The following is a 17,435-nucleotide window of genomic DNA, read 5'->3' on the forward strand; positions in this document are numbered from 1 at the left end:
CTTCAGCTGTCACCGTCTACACGCCGACCATAGTCCCTATATAAGCTACCTCAGAGAACAAAGTTAATGAAAATTACAATCGATATAATACAAAGTGCAAACAAAATATATATCTGTATATCACGACTGTTTTATTTTCAGTTATTTTCGATCCCCCTTTATACCTATCCAAACAAAACAATGCTGTGATTTAAGTCTAGCACTTGCTCTTGCCCCACATGTGCTAGATGAAATACACAAGCTATTTACGGTGATATTAATCTACATATTACTGTTTTATCTGTAAAGTCTGATATCATTTTTTACATAAACCCAACATTTAAAAAACTGTATTTTTTTTAACATCTCAACGTTTCATACATTAATAGTTGTTTTTAAGCATGTTTTCTCTTTATTTATTTATTTTTTAATATATACATATACATCTATATATATATATATATATATATATATATATATATATATATATATATATATATATATATATATATATATGACTTTCTGCCATCCTGAGATTGCAGTGCTTGTTGCTAAGTCTTCTTCTTCTTCTTCGTTCTTAATTATTAGTGTTGAAGGGGATCGAGATTTATCTGCCAATGCGTTTGCACTCGAGACTGTTCGAATTTATCAACCATGAGCTTTTTGCCGTCTCGACCACGCCTCCAACACAATTAAGCGTTACCTGTCAACTGGTTATTCGCCATTGAGGCCATTGACTCCGATTTCAGCCAGCTTTTCTTTATGGATTTGCTTCCATAGCCTTTGTCCAACCAAGAACAAACTACAAGGCAGAAGTTGTTTAATTTTGGAGTTGTCTCTCCTAGAAGAGTGGCTGTCAAAATATGATTCTATTTTAGTGTTACTTAACACACAGGTAACTGAGGTGTATAAATCTGTTCGATGCTGATCCTTTTCCTGAACTCGAAAGATCTCTTTACATTTCTCGCTAATTTATTGAAATCACTAAAAAATTTAATCACAATTTTCTCGCAAAAAGTATCTTCGACTTTCTTTGAGATTTACGTTTCATTGAAACATCGAACAAGCATGCAAATCCTTTCAATTGTTTACTAAAGCCCTGCCTATGTGCTGTGTATAAAAACAACCAAAGCTTTAACTGTGAACAATTACCAGCAACCACATTCTAAACATAACCTATCAACATCTAACTGACACATAATTCAGGCTTTAATAAAACGAGCCTCATCTGCCCGGGGGTTCGAAATCGAGACTTTTCGGTTTAGCAACCATGAGCTTTACCGACTTGACCACGCCGACCCCTAGTGTTGCTAAGTGAGGATATAGCATGTTGCTTGTATACCTTTACTATTCTGACTTCCATAAAGTCATTTTACTTTATTAGACTTAATACAAATCGGTTTCTGTTGTCAAATTCATCCAATAACGAGTGAGTGCCTAGCGAATTTCCTTCAAATAATGTAGGTCAGGTGTTTGAGTATAGATCTGGGTTGGTCACCCCTCAACAGTCTAATAGGAAACCAGCAGCATACTTCGCCCAGTCCCTACTTTAGTGGTCAGCGTCTGTCATGACAACCTTAGTCCCAACGTACCTCAGAGAACAAAGGTAAAAATGAATACAATCGATATTATATGACACTGTGCACACAAAATATGTACCTCATTGTTTCCTCCGTTTTTTTGTGACTCTCGGGTCACCCTTTATACCTTTTCAAACAAAACAATGCTATGATTTAAGTCTAGAAATGCCTGTTGTCCCACATATGCTAGACGAACTACACACGCTATTTACTGGGATATTACTCTAGATAATACTGATATTTATGTAGCGTATATTTTTTTATTGGTAAAATCCAACATCATAAAATGTTTTTTTTTTCTTCAACATCTCTGAAAAACATATTCATAAACTGATTATTATTTTAGCTTGGTATGTTATGTAATCATTTTTATGATCTATACAATCAAAATATGATTCTATTTTAGTGTTACTTAACACACAGGTAACTGAGGTGTATAAATCTGTTCGATGCTGATCCTTTTCCTGAACTCGAAAGATCTTTTTACATTTCTCGCTAATTTATTGAAATCACTAAAAATTTTAATCACAATTTTCTCGCAAAAAGTATCTTCGACATTCTTTGAGATTTACGTTTCATTGAAACATCGAACAAGCATGCAAATCCTTTCAATTGTTTACTAAAGCCCTGCCTATGTGCTGTGTATAAAAACAACCAAAGCTTTAACTGTGAACAATTACCAGCAACCACATTCTAAACATAACCTATCAAAATCTAACTGACACATAATTCAGGCTTTAATAAAACTCTTTTTTTTTATTTCCAACAAGGTTATTCGTTCATCAGGAATTTTTTTTATAGTAAGAAATTTATTAAACAGTATCATGTGCGAGGTTAAAGCTAAACATAATGGTTGTTTGTACAATGAAAACAGAACAATATTTCTTTTACGTATAATCGTCCAAAAGTGACACAATATTTGTAATCTTCATTCTAAAAAACAAAATTGCATACGCAATATATATTTCGTTTATAATATTTGTTTTTAAAACAAAACCAATAACACAACAATTATTGACAAGAATTAAACAAACAAAAAAAAAACGGTTTTGCAAACATTCCTTAAAAGTGAGTCTTCTATTTTTTGTATTTTTTTTTTATCGAAAGTGAACATACATTTTCTGCCAACGCAAATGTTGCTAAAAATGTTATCAATAAAGTAAACCTAAACTAATTTGATTTAATTATATCTTGAATTTTAAATGCAACTAACTCATTGTGGCCTTATTAATTATTTGTATATATAAACTTCACATTCTTTATTACATTGTTACCATGATGTCCATCCGAAACTTACCATACGCCGTGTATGCTATTAATATGTCAGCCAGTAAATATTTTGTGTATATTTAGTTTTATTCAGAGATCCTAGGTTATTCCCCTTCATCTTATTGTTTCACGTGAAATACTTATGATCTCTTTACCTCACATTTTAGAATCCTAATTCTAATAGGACGGGACTATAAAAATGTTAATGAATTTTATTTTCAGTATTCCGATCAAAGCTACAAACACTTTTAAACTAAACTATAATAACGAACATATACAACATATATAAAAGTCAAATAATCCTAGGATTATTTGTTTTTCATTTTACTTTAATATATATATATATATATATATATATATATATATATATATATATATATATATATGTATATATATATATATATATATATATGTATATATATATATATATATATATATATATATATATATATGTATATATATATATATATATATATATATATATATATATATATATATATATATATATATATACATATATATGTATATACATATATATATATATATATATACATATATGAATGTCAAATAACGCTCGGTTTATTCATTTTACTTTAATATGTATATATATATATATATATATATATATATATATATATATATATATATATATATATATATATATATGCGCATTCTTTAAACGAATATGCGATTTGTACCGTTACCTCAGAAACCATACTTTACGTTTAATACATTTCAAATTTAAAGGCAATTAATGGCAAGTAAGTATAAATATATCAGAGTTACAACTAAACGTACACTGTATTTTAATTTATCTTTTATTTCATAAATAAGATAGTTTGTATATTAAATGGACTATAGAATATTAGAAACCAGATGCTTTGATCGGCAACGTTTTTGTAGTATGTGTCTACGTAGTCATATTATCATGTCCTTTCGTTACATTTTATTATACATTGCATGAAATGCATAGGTTCAAATATCGCTTCGTGTTTTGTTTTTTTTTTACTTTCATATTTGTGCATCAAATTCACGGTACACACCCTTGTAGTCCTATTACGTGAAAAAATTCTCGACTACATGTTTCAGACTTGTGAAACTCTGGTGTTATTGTTCGTGTCGCCTTAACAGCCAGTATAAATTCCCCAAGGTCGTACTTTTCTCCAGAACTGCCTACATCTTAAACATGTTTTATCTGTGAAATTGGCTTTAACTAAAATACATTATGCCAACACTGATTCAAAACGTAACATCTGTAAGTATATGTACATTGTATATACATCTCTAAACTTTAAAATTACATTATTTAAATTACCAGGTAGCAAAGCAATCATAGACTACATACTCGACACACCCATTTGTCGCATGAAAAAGCGAAGTGTGTTTTTAAGTTGTTTAAAAAAATCCGATCCATATCCTTTTTTTCTAGCCACAAACTAACATTTATGCCGTCGTAATTTGCATATTTGAAGTTTTTTTCGTTATGTAACAGACATACATATATACTTCTATATATTATTTTGCATCAAATAACTAGTTAAAGATTAAATCATTTTTTTAATAAAATAAACCCACTACTACCTTTTACCAAACCTTAACAGTACTATTAACGAAGGACATAAAGGATGGCTATACTTTTTAAACCCCTCTCCACACGAACATTTATTATAAACTGAACTGCTTTGTTCTATGCTCTTCTTAACTGAATTAAAACTTTCCTCAACTCCTTAACATTCTTATAATAATATTTTACTACTGCTAACTAGATAGTGTAGTACAACAAATGAGATGATAGATATTCCTTCAGAAATTTGTAGTTAACACATTATGCCACTCTCTAAGCAACTAAACATAGAATCGTATAATCCTAACCAAGCCTCTCTATTCATAAACCTCATTAAGTCGTTATGTACACAATCAGGACTACAAGTTTCAGTTTTGTGGTTCTACTCTATCACCGCCTAAACAACAAATATCTGTTACATTGGCATTAGATAAAATACATACCAATCCCCTTCATAACTACCCAAACAAAACAATGCTGTGATTTAAGTCTAGAACTTCTTTTTGCCCCACATATGCTGGACACATTTCGCAAGCTATTAATCTTTGTTACTGATATTATCTGTAGAGTATGACATCATTTGGTACATAAACCCAACATTGTAAAAATAATGTTATATATTTAACACCCCAACCTTTCACAAACTAATTGTTGTTTTCCGCTTGGTTTCTTTTTATTTAATAATTGTAATTTATGCTATATGTATATATATATATATATATATATATATATATATATATATATATATATATATATATATATATATATGTATGTATATACAAATATATATATATATATATATATATATATATATCTATATATATATATATATATATATATATATATATATATATATCAATGACTTTCTGCCATCCCGAGATTGCAATACTTGTTGCTAAGTGAGAAAATAGCATGTTGCTTGTATTCCGTTATTATTGAGATTTCCATAAAGTAATACCATTTTATATTATTAGACAATTATACAAAGAGGTTTCTGTAGTCAAATTCATCCAATAACGAGTTAGTGCCTAGCGAATTTCCATCAGATACTGTAGGTCATGTGTTTTAGTATAGATCTGGGTTGGTCACCATGGTTACCTCAACAGTCCAATAGTAAACCAGCAGCATACTTCGCCCAATCCCTACTTTAGTGGTCAGCATCTGTCATGACAACCTTAGTCCCAACGTACCTCAGAGAACAAAGGAAAAAATTACGGCAATTGATATTATATGACACTGTGCACACACAATATGTATCACATTGTAATCTTTTTACGTTATTTTCGGGTCACCTTTTATACCTTTTCCAAAAAACAATACTGTGATTTAAGTGTGGAACTTCCTGTTGTCCCACATTTGCTAGACTAATTACACAAGCTTTTTTTGGTGATATTAATCTACATATTACTGATATTTATGTAGAGTATGATATAATTTTGTTTGGTTAAATCCAACATTGTAAAATGCTTCTTTTTCTTCAACATCTCTGAAAAACATATTCATAAACTGATTATTATTTTAGCTTGGTTTTTTATATAATAATTTTCATGATCCATACAATCAAAATATATTAACACACCGATAACTGAGGCGTATAAATCTATTTGATGCTAAGCATTTTCCTGAACTTTAAAGATCTCTTTACATTTCTCGCTAATTTATTGAAATCACTAAAATTTTCAATCACAATTTTCTCGCAAAAGCGTATCTTTGACTTTTTTTGAGATTTACATTTAATTTAAACACCCAACAGGCATGCAAATCCTCTCGAATGTTTACTAAAGTCCTGCCTATGTGCCGTGTCTTAATACAATCAAAGTTTTAACTGTGAACATTTACCAGTAGCCACATTCTAAACATAACCTAACAACAGCTAAATGACACATAATTCAGCCTTTAATAGAACTATTAAAATCGTTTTTTTTTATTCATTCCCAAAGAGGTTATTCGTTCATCAGAATTTTTTTTTTAAATTGTATGAAATATATTTAATAGTATCATGTATGATGTGCGAAGTTAATGTAAACTTAATGGTTGTTCATACAATGAAAACAGAAATATATTTCTTTTATTTTTAATATTTATTTTATGTGTTATCGTTCAAAAGTGACAAAATATGTGTAATCTCCATTTCTAGAAAAAAAAAACTGCATACGCAATATATTTTTCGTTCATAATTTTTGTTTTTAAAACAAAACCAATATTGTTTATACACCACATAGTTCAATCGCTTCAAATACTGTCTATACGATATGGCCGCTGGTAAGTAACATAGGCCTACATTTCTCAAAACAAAACAAAAACAACAAAAAAATGTCCGTACGTTACATTTAATTATGCAATGCATTAAATGCGTTGATTATGACATTTGAGTCGCGTTGTGGTTTATTTTACTTTCTTATTTGTGCATTAAGTTCTTGGTACACACCCTTGTAGTCCTATTACGTGAAAAAAATTTCGACTACATGTTTCAGACTTGTGAAACTCTGGTGTTAATGTTCGTGCTGGGTTAACAGACAGTATAAATTCCCCAAGGTCGTACTTCTCTCCAGAACTGCCTACATCTTAAACATGTTTTATCTGTTAAATGGCGTGAACTAAAATACATTATGCCAACACTGATTCAAAACGTAACATCTGTAAGTATATGTATATTGTATTAACAGCACTAAACTTTAAAATTACATAATTTACCAGAAAGCAAAGCAATCATAGACTACATACTCGACACACCCATTTGTCGCATACAAAAGCGAACTGTGTTTTTAAGTTGTTTAAAAAATCATATTCATATCCTTATTTTCTAGCCACAAACCAACATTGATGCTTATTTCCGCAATAATTAAAATTGTTATCGAGCGGTTTATTTGCTTTATGCCTGTTCTCGCAAATAAGGCACTCTACAAATTTGGTCTCGTTGACTTTCAATCTGGTCCAATTTTTAAACATAATATTCAATAAATTTCTAATAACATCCGACATGCTGGCATCTTATTCACTCTAACGAAAGATAAGCGCAACATATTTTTTGACACATAGCCTATACATCATTTAAGCATTTCTTCCTAACACAAAGTTCTGAATAGATCAGACTATAGAAAAACCATTACAAAATCACCATTTAGAATATCTCTCAATGTGTTTTATATCTTGAAATATATCATCTGACATTTAAACAAAACAAGTTGATGCAATATTTTATAACTTGAAAATAAGGTATTATTTAATACTCACTTCTTTATCCTATAACTTATCTCTCTCTCTCTCTCTCTCTCTCTCTCTCACTCTCTTACGTCCTTAGTATGCTATCATATAATGTATAGTATATAGCAAGTTATGTGCAGAATAATAAAAGGCTGTATCATATTTATTGATAAAGTAGTAAAATCATACCACCCACCCCCCTTTCCTCTATTACGTCAAATACCTTGCAGTCACAACCTTGCAACTTAACTATAAATAGTCTCACATTATCCCGTGTTTTACTTACTACAGTGGCGTAACAGCCATGTAACCAAAAGGGGCATAATCCATTCATCCCCTGGGTCCTACATGAAAAAAAAGGATCCCTTCAACCTACTTACGCTCTAGGAAATATTTTTACAAATTACTAGTAGGTATTAGAAACAGATATTTGATCTAGCCAATTTATTATAAAACAAAATAATCTTTAGTAAAGTAACATTTTATTATTTAAATATTATTTAAATATATGTTCAATTCAAATTGTAAGATGTGTGCATATTGCATTTTTATATCAATTTAGTTCATGTCACCTTACGTCATGGTTTAACTATAAAACAGATTTCCTAAATTTAAGTTTACGTTAATAAGAAACAAAATAAACGTTCGAATATATTTGGCTAATATCTAACTACGATTGTAATTATGAAGAGATATAGAACATGTGCTTTTAAATATCATTCGAATAGCCACGAGTTTTATTGTTTAAGAACTAGTGCATGGCACACAAGCACTTCTATCTTGCAAATATAATGTTTTAAACAATTCTTGCTGTTATACTAAATCGCAGTCTAAAAATGTGTATCTCCTATGTATACTTTGATAACTTTCTAATGGCTTATGCAGGCTACATTCATCTTTTTTTTTTCAATAACGTCATGAAAACGAGTCAACTTAAGCTCTTAAATTTACTTACATCGAATCACCATTCTGTTTTTTTTTCCTTAAGTTATTGTTTTATTGTAAAACACAACAGACATTTTTAAATAAAAATTCTTTAAGCTTTAATTTTAGTTATGATCCACTTACAAAATAGTTGTGATTTTAATGCATTAACCCATACCAAAACAATCACAATTCAGAAATCTTTATTTACCAAGTCTAAATCAATACTTTCTTCTTCCTTATAAACAAACACTTAATTTAAAAATAAAATAATTCTTATTGTTTTAAAGCGTATTTATTATTCAGTCTATATCAATTGATCAAAAAGCACTTTACAAACTCCAAATCGAAAACTATTTGTATTTAAATTGCAAGAAATTCAAAACCCCATTTGATCTTAGTTATTTACTTACATACTCTTGTTTACAAAACGATTTTTTAATTTTTAAATTATTTTCTCACCCATTATAGTGGCATGTTGTTTTGCAAACACGATTACCCTTACTTGTAGTGTTAGATTAATTATATCGTCACTTTATTTTTATTTTTACATCAATCGCGTTGTGACTATTTTATACTGAATAGATTTATGCCAGTCTTATATGCACACATAATATACATGACAAACTCTATTTTTGAATATAACAAGTATTCTTGTTGTCTTTAATTATTTATTTTTATTTCTTTTATATCTTTTTAATGTTTTTAATTCTAAAATTAACGAATTCAAATATGCTCTGCCACGTGTTATCTGTAATATTCTTTTTTCTGGAATATTTTGCTCGATTTTGAATGCAATATAAGTCTTGAGTGTCTATTTAATGTAGTCTGTCTTCAAGATGGCAGGTGGAGAACCAGCATTCTAAATGACATGTTTTCATCTATTGTAACGTGGTTGTATTGATTTTATCTAGACCCCCATTTCAGATTTACATTTTCTACCATTTTGCTAAACTTTCTATGCATACTAGTGTCAATCTTGAACCTAATGCACACATAACAAGCTTAAATAAATCTGCTTTTATTATAACTATAAGTAAGTTTTGTTTAATCTTAAACAAACGCATGTAAAAATGTTTAGCCAAATACTAAACCCTATATTTCTTTCAAGCTACTTTTTAACAATAGATTTCGACTGTAGTTTAAATAGTCTTTGCCTGCTTAATGAAATATCTCTTCCAAGTGGTATTGGAGAACCACTATTTCAGGGGAATATATTTTATTAAACAAAGGCCCTAATGTCTGCCCCGTTTCTTTAACAAATTTAAACATTGTGTGACGAACTACAGGATAAATACTTATAGTCATTTTTTAATTCCTAAAATTGTAATTTGTATATATATATATATATATATATATATATATATATATATATATATATATATATATATATATATATACACACACATATATATATATATATATATATATATGTATATATATATATGTATATATATATATATATATATATATATATATATATATATATATATATATATATATATATATATATATATATATATATATATATATATATATATATACTTTATTTATGTATATTATATATATATATATATATATATATATATATATATATATATATATATATATATATATATATATATATATATATATATATATATATATATATTACGATAACTGTATATTAATGATACTGCTCACCGTGATAAAGAAATGTTTAAAATGTAATGCGTGCGTTTCATTTTATTGTAATGTTTTTAGTAAGTAATTTAGGCTATTTATTATTTATAAGTTTTAGAGATTTTTAAAGTTGTTGACGAAAAGCGGAGGTAATTTGTGTAATTTGACTGGCAGTTATTTTGTTTAACGGCACTGTTTAAAAAAAATGTAACAAGCGATGTATTAAATGCATTTTATAAATGTGGCATGTATGTAACATTATCCTGATGTGGTACACGATTAAAGATTTTAAATACTTTTTCAGAATGGTCTTTTAAATGTGTTACAATGCATTACACGTTCCAGTTTATAAGACAACGGGGTGTAACGATGACCAACGCACTTACCACCCTGCATCATTTCCACTTATGAATCAAAGCGTTTTGGAAACATTCGTCATAGAAGGCGACTTTCGGCCTTTAAAATATCTTCTACTGTTCCAAACATTATTCTTGGTTAACTTTCTTAAACTTAAACAAAATTCGGTCTTTTGCCATATTTTGTGTGTACAACTTTCAAACATTCTATTCAATAGGTAAAAAATGTCTAACTGAAAGTTGAACCAATGATAAACAGAAGAAAAAAAAAGTCGATGTGCGATTGCACTGGTCTGAAACAATTACTTAGGTAGGCCTACACATTGTTAAATAAATATTTTATCAACATATTTCATAATCAACTTAAACTCAAACATTATTGGAAAAATTCAGTCCGAGCGCTTGAAAATCAAAATTTAATTGACCGAAAATTAGCCTACTGAGGTACAATGATGTCGGTGTTGCCAGTATGTTTGAGCTCATGGTAGCTAAACTGGACCGAGTTCATAACCACGGGCAGACGAGACTCGATAGCTGGAGACAACAGACAATCTAGGAGAGAAGATTTTAAAGTCAAACAACTTTCTTGCAGTTTTTTCTTTAATTAATAAATGCTATAAAATAGTATCTATAAATTGAAGCTGGCTAAAATTCCAGTCAAAGGTGTAAATGGCACAAAGAATGTTGAAGTGTAGCATCAAATTAATAATGGAGAAGAACAACTATAAAATAAACTATTTATTAAATAGTTATAATACATTATTGCATTTTTAAACTTGTACCTGCTTAACACTTGCATAAGAAATTATAATGTTTGTAATACGAACCAGTGTTTTTTCCAGACTTTTTTCTCCAGGAGGGGGGGAGGGGGCACTTGTTAATTTCGGGGGTTGGGACGGTCAACATTTTCCGGGCGGGCGGACCCCCCCCCCCCCCCCGCCCCCCTGAAGAGATGCGAAAAAAATTATATATAAATATTTGAATAAGACTGTAGGTAGAACATAAATCACATGATGGCTTACAGGGACGTCAATCATTAAATCACTTGTTTGGCTGGAAGGTGTAGTGTAGTTCAAATTTGGACCCGGCCTGATCAATAGAAAAGAAAACTGCACTTTATTAGTGGTGACGGCGTGGCCTAGCGGTAGAGAACCAGACTACTGATCAGAAAGTCTCGTGTTCGAATCCTGGTCATCGTGCTGACACACAATCCTTTCATATGCCGCGTTCACTAAAACAGATGTACTATTTAGTATACCCCAAGTGGGTACAAACTAAAAAAAAATTCTGTTGATGTTATCAGCACATGTAATCACTGAGGCGTAAAAAATGTTCACTCTTCAATTACAATTGTGAAACGATTTAAGTTTTTTTTTCGCTTACTTTAAAGTGTATAACATAATAGAGTTATTCACCGGACGACTACGATACCACAACTTTGTTGTATATGTTTACAACGCGGCTTTCATTGCCGTGATCTGGAGTTTGAACTATTTAAAGTGTACCGAGTGAATGAGTTGGATGTTTGGCCTGTTGTAAACAGCCCATCAGTGTGGTGCAATCAAACGTGCGTGAATCGCTTTATCTCGCAAGGTCAGGGAATACTATGGTGCGCACACGCTTGTAATAACAGGCTTGCCACGGAGAATCTGTACTTGATGCAAAATCTTTTTTTAAAAGCGAGAGTGATCCCCCTTACACTGCCTAGTTCGTATAAGACTTCCAATAGACTTAGAATCAAGCTGTAGAGAAATAAGAGTCAGTTACGAACTCTCTTATATTAAGAAGACATGTAGAGACCCCCCCCGCGCGCCTTATGTATACAAATTTATTATCAAATTATAAGGATTTTATTGACTAATTTAAAAATACGAACAGCTACATTTTTCCATAACAGTAATTCGATCACAATTTTAAAGAAACCTACCTTCGTGATCTGAAATCAAAACTATACCTGCATTGCAGTTTTCTGTTATTTAAGGAATATATCCTATAGAATAAAATACATAAATTAATGCAGGCTAAAATTCCAGTCGGCGGTATAAATGGTAAATAGTACGTTGACACGTGCCTGAGTTTGGAGAAAATCTCTTCCAATATTACATTCGAAAATGAAGAAGTAGTTATATAAAATAAGCCAATTATTTAAATACTTATAATACACGATATATGATCACCACTTGCATAAGAAATTGTAATGTTTGTAATACGAACATTGAAAATGTTTATACACACATATTTAAATAAGACTGTCAGGTTGAGCATAAATCATATGATGGTTTACATAGACGTATATCAATTGTTTGGCTGGAAGGTGTAGTGTAGCTCAAACTAGGACCCGGTCTGATCAAAAGAAAATAAAACTGTACTTTATTAGTGGTGACAGCGTGGCCTAGCGGTAGAGAACCAGACTACTGTTTGGCTGGAAGGTGTAGTGTAGCTCTAACTAGGACCCGGTCTGATCAAAAGAAAATAAAACTGTACTTTATTAGTGGTGACAGCGTGGCCTAGCGGTAGAGAACCAGACTACTGTTTGGCTGGAAGGTGTAGTGTAGCTCTAACTAGGACCCGGTCTGATCAAAAGAAAATAAAACTGTACGTTATTACTGGTGACAGCGTGGCCTAGCGGTAGAGAACCAGACTACTGATCAGAGAGTCTCGAGTTCGAACCCTGGTCATCTTGCTGATGAACTATTTAGTATACCCCACGTGGGTACACACTGAACAAACTTTCTGTTGATGTTATCAGCACACACAATCCTTTCGTATGCCGAGTTCACTGAAACAGATGTACTATTTAGTATACCCCAAGTGGGTACAAACTAAAAAAAATTCTTAAAAGTACATGTACATACTAAGACGTGAACATGTTTCCTTCTTCAAACGAAATCTAACTGAAAAATATTGTCGCTATTATAATTGTGAAACGATTTAAGTTTTTTTCTGCTTACTTTAAAGTGTATAACACAGGGGTCGGCAACATTTTGAGGCGGAAGAGCCAAAAGTTACAATTTTCAAAATGTCCCAGTTTTTAAAGAGCCACATTTTATTGCAATATTTTATTATTTGATTAGATCTAAATAAATAAATGTGATTTGTTATTTAAAATAAATAGCTTTAAATATGAAACAAAATTTATTCATGTAAAAATATACACATGTTTCGCCAGAATGATAAACTTAGTTATCAAATAATATAACTATAGGACTATCCCAATCCACTTTAGAAGCTGTTAACTTTTTTCCCCTTTCTATACGGATATCACCGGCTCAGGAGGTGTCTCCCATTAGCCAGTCAGGCCTCAACACGGCTAACTTCGACTAACTGGCTTGGATAACGTTTTCATAACAGTGTATCGGTCGCTTTTGTCCTTTGGTCCTCACCAGGCTTATCTTCCACCCAACTGAACGCAGGGTAAACTCGTACCCCATAGTCTAGTACTCGGCTCAACATTCTAAATAAAATAACATTTCCATTTAAAAACATTCGAAAAAGTCAGCAGTGGCAAGCATGGGATTCTTGCCACGGGGCTGTAGGGGCTGGGCCTGGTGCCCAAGGTGCTGTCAGCTGTCCGTATTCTTTCTACTGCACCAATTCTCAATGTTCTCTGATAAGTGTTTTAATTCTGTTTAAAGTTGTTTTTCTTTACATTATGATATTTGATATGAGTTTTGAAAATGAAATAATATAACTATTATATTAATTTTTGTGCAAGGAGCTGGAGAACCGCATCTTGACAGCAAAAGAGCCGCATGCGGCTCGCGAGCCGCAGGTTGCCGACCCCTGGTATAACATAATAGAGTTCATCTCCGGGCAACTACGATACCTCAATTTTGTTGTATATGTTTACAACGTGGCTTTCATTGCCGTGATCTGGAGTCCTAGTTAGTATAAGGCTTCCAATAAAAATAGAATCAAGCTATAGAGAAATATAAGTAAGTGACGAACTCATTTTTTGTATACAGACAAATTATCAAATTATAAGGAATTTCTTGAAAAGTTAAGAAATACAACTTCATTTTTCATTTACAGGAATTCGATCACAATTTTAAAGAAACTATTAATCTGATTCTTTTTTGCAATTTTTTCAACCTAATTGAATCGGTACTAAAGTTATCGTGTTCCCATACAAATTAATAAAGTGTTGCCACTTCAGGCAACAGGTGGTTGATGGTTTAACAACTGTCTGTCGTCCAATCTAAACGGTGAATGGGCCAGTAAGGAATTCGGCAAGGGAGTGAACTGGGAAAATGTTACGGGATGGAGGGACTCACTGAGTTCACTGAGATGAAACTTCGTCTACCTTAAAAATATAAAGCCATTTAAGGGGGAAGGCTCCGGTAAAAAAAAAACTTTTTTAATACTCGTTAGAAAACAGTTATTTCTTTACAGCTTTATTTAGATACATCCGCATATGCATTTCCATAAAAAAAAAATTGGTGGAAAAATCTTGGTAACTATGAAAATGGCGGCCATCTTGAAAAATTAACCCCTTCGTAGGTTTTCCACCATTCATAAAATATTAAATTTTAAGCCCAATAAACAATCAATTCATAATCTTCTTCCATATTTTGGGGTAATCAGCTAAAAATTTTAAGTGCATATCTTCAAACTAATTTTTTATGAATTTTCAAAATTTGTGTCCGTTCAAAACACTTAACTTTGGGGAATTTTGGGGCATTAAAACTAGTGTTTTTGGTCAAAAAAGTTTAATATCACTTGAATCTTGTGTCCGGTATTAGTAGGAAACTGAGCTTCAAAAACAAATGCATTCTAGTTTTTGCATTTTTATTGTAAGATAAATGCTGTAGCTATTACTATTGATCGTTTATTTATTCGACACATATACTTGATAAACAATAACAATTTTCCCTTCGTATATTTTAAATGGTGTATGTTAGATGCTGATTTATACAGTGCGATGGCTCCGAAATAATTGGCAAAATGACAGCACTGGAAAATTCACTGTTATGAATCTTTGTATACAGGTTTAAAGCGGAAAAACCATTTAATTTTTAATAGATATTTTTTTTATTGCAAGGTATTTTCTGAAAACCGACTGCAATATTTGGTTTGAAGCTATAGATTAGTTTTAATGAACAATTTTAAAATCAGAGCCATAGTCGTAAGATGGAAATTCTAGTTTTAATTTATAATTTATAATGTGTAAAGCATTGGTAAGATAATATTAAGGTGGTTTAGCTACGATCCAAATGCAAACTTTAACAGTGCATATAGTATGTATAGTATAAGGAATTAAGTAGGGGAAGAAACTGCGTAAATACACATGAGTGCACTTGAAAACAGCTCTTTATAGTAATTGTGTTGATTGTCTCTCTTGCCAAAGAAATATTGTTTTCTTACTTGGTTTCTTTTTTTTTTTTTTTTTTTTTTTTTTTTTTTTGGTAAAAAAATATCATTAATTGGTTAAGTGAATTCAATTAAAGAGTAGAATGAATACCATGTTTTATGTTTCATTGTCTTTGATAACAGAATTGCATCATTGTGCTTTTGAGAGTATTAATAAACGATTAGAATTTTACGACAGGAAAATATTTATTTTAACTATCTCCAGCAACTACTCAGTGTAGAAAAATAATCATTTGAAATTAATTTATTTTATAGAAATATTATTTTAAAAATTAAAACCAAAAAAATCAGTAAGGTATATGGATAAACTAAGACGATGATTTAATTTATGTAAAGCTATTATCTCAATACTAACATTAACATAGCATAATATTCAGTGTAAGGACTCAAGTAAGGCAAGTAACTGCGTTAATATAAAGACAAACACTTTGATGAAAACAACTCTTATAAAGTTTACTGTTATTGAGTTGACGGTCTCACTTTCCAGCAAAATATAAAAGCAACAGTAAGCTTATAAAGGTGGGCATGCCGAAAATTGTAAAAGCTATTATGTCATGGTAAACAAAGTTTAATATAACTTGAATCTTGTGTCGGGTATTAATAAAAAAATACAAAATCACTCTAGTTTTAGCATTTTTATTTTATTGATTTTTTTATTGTTTTTAAAAATTTAAGTTACTGCATTACAATGAATACAATTTAGAAGAATAGTAAGGAATCCATGTTTTAAGTTTCCGTGTCTTTTATAACAGAATTGCAGCATTGTGCATAATAGAGTATCATTGAATGACGCATCTATCCAATGTAGAAAAATAATATAATAAAATTAATCTGTTTTAACGTTGTAGTTTCACAATTCAGTATTTTTTGCATATTTTACAATGGGCTCCCGATTGGCTTCTTCAGTAAATGCTTTGCAAATGTTAAAACCAATAAAATGCTATTTCTAAGACATTAAAAATACCAATACAATCCAGAGAATAGTAATTTGGTATGTATAATAAAGATATATTGTATATATTCCAAGTACACACTGTGTATTAAGTGTATTTATTTTATTTGATGTATTCAACACCGTTTAGAACTGTAAACACCGAGGTTTTAATACTTAAACTTTTTAAAATAGAAACAAATCTCGTGGAAAAAGAATTGCACACCAAGTGAACGCCAAATAAAATTGCATAATAGTGAGCAATATTATTAGTACTTTATAAATTTACATTAGTTTAATGAGAAATCAGAAGTAGCGTAAATTTTTACAACGCAAATTACTCAAAATTTTACAGAAGGTAGAGAATTAGATTTTTTACATACATGTACAATTTCATTTATCTATCTGAAATATTACTCAAGTTATAGGCTTTTGAAAAATCCAAAGTAGAAAAAGTAACTCTTCCTGTTATCAGAAACCGCTCTAAAAATAATACAGATATACGATTTTGATAAAATACTTATATATGAAATTTCATCAACCTAGCTGTAACGGTACTCAAGTTATCGTGTTTACACACACAGAGACACACGGAC

Source organism: Physella acuta, unplaced genomic scaffold (genome assembly GCF_028476545.2).
Source record: "Physella acuta isolate Inbredline_101_S28 unplaced genomic scaffold, ASM2847654v3 ptg000314l, whole genome shotgun sequence".
NCBI classification, from domain to species: domain Eukaryota; kingdom Metazoa; phylum Mollusca; class Gastropoda; family Physidae; genus Physella; species Physella acuta.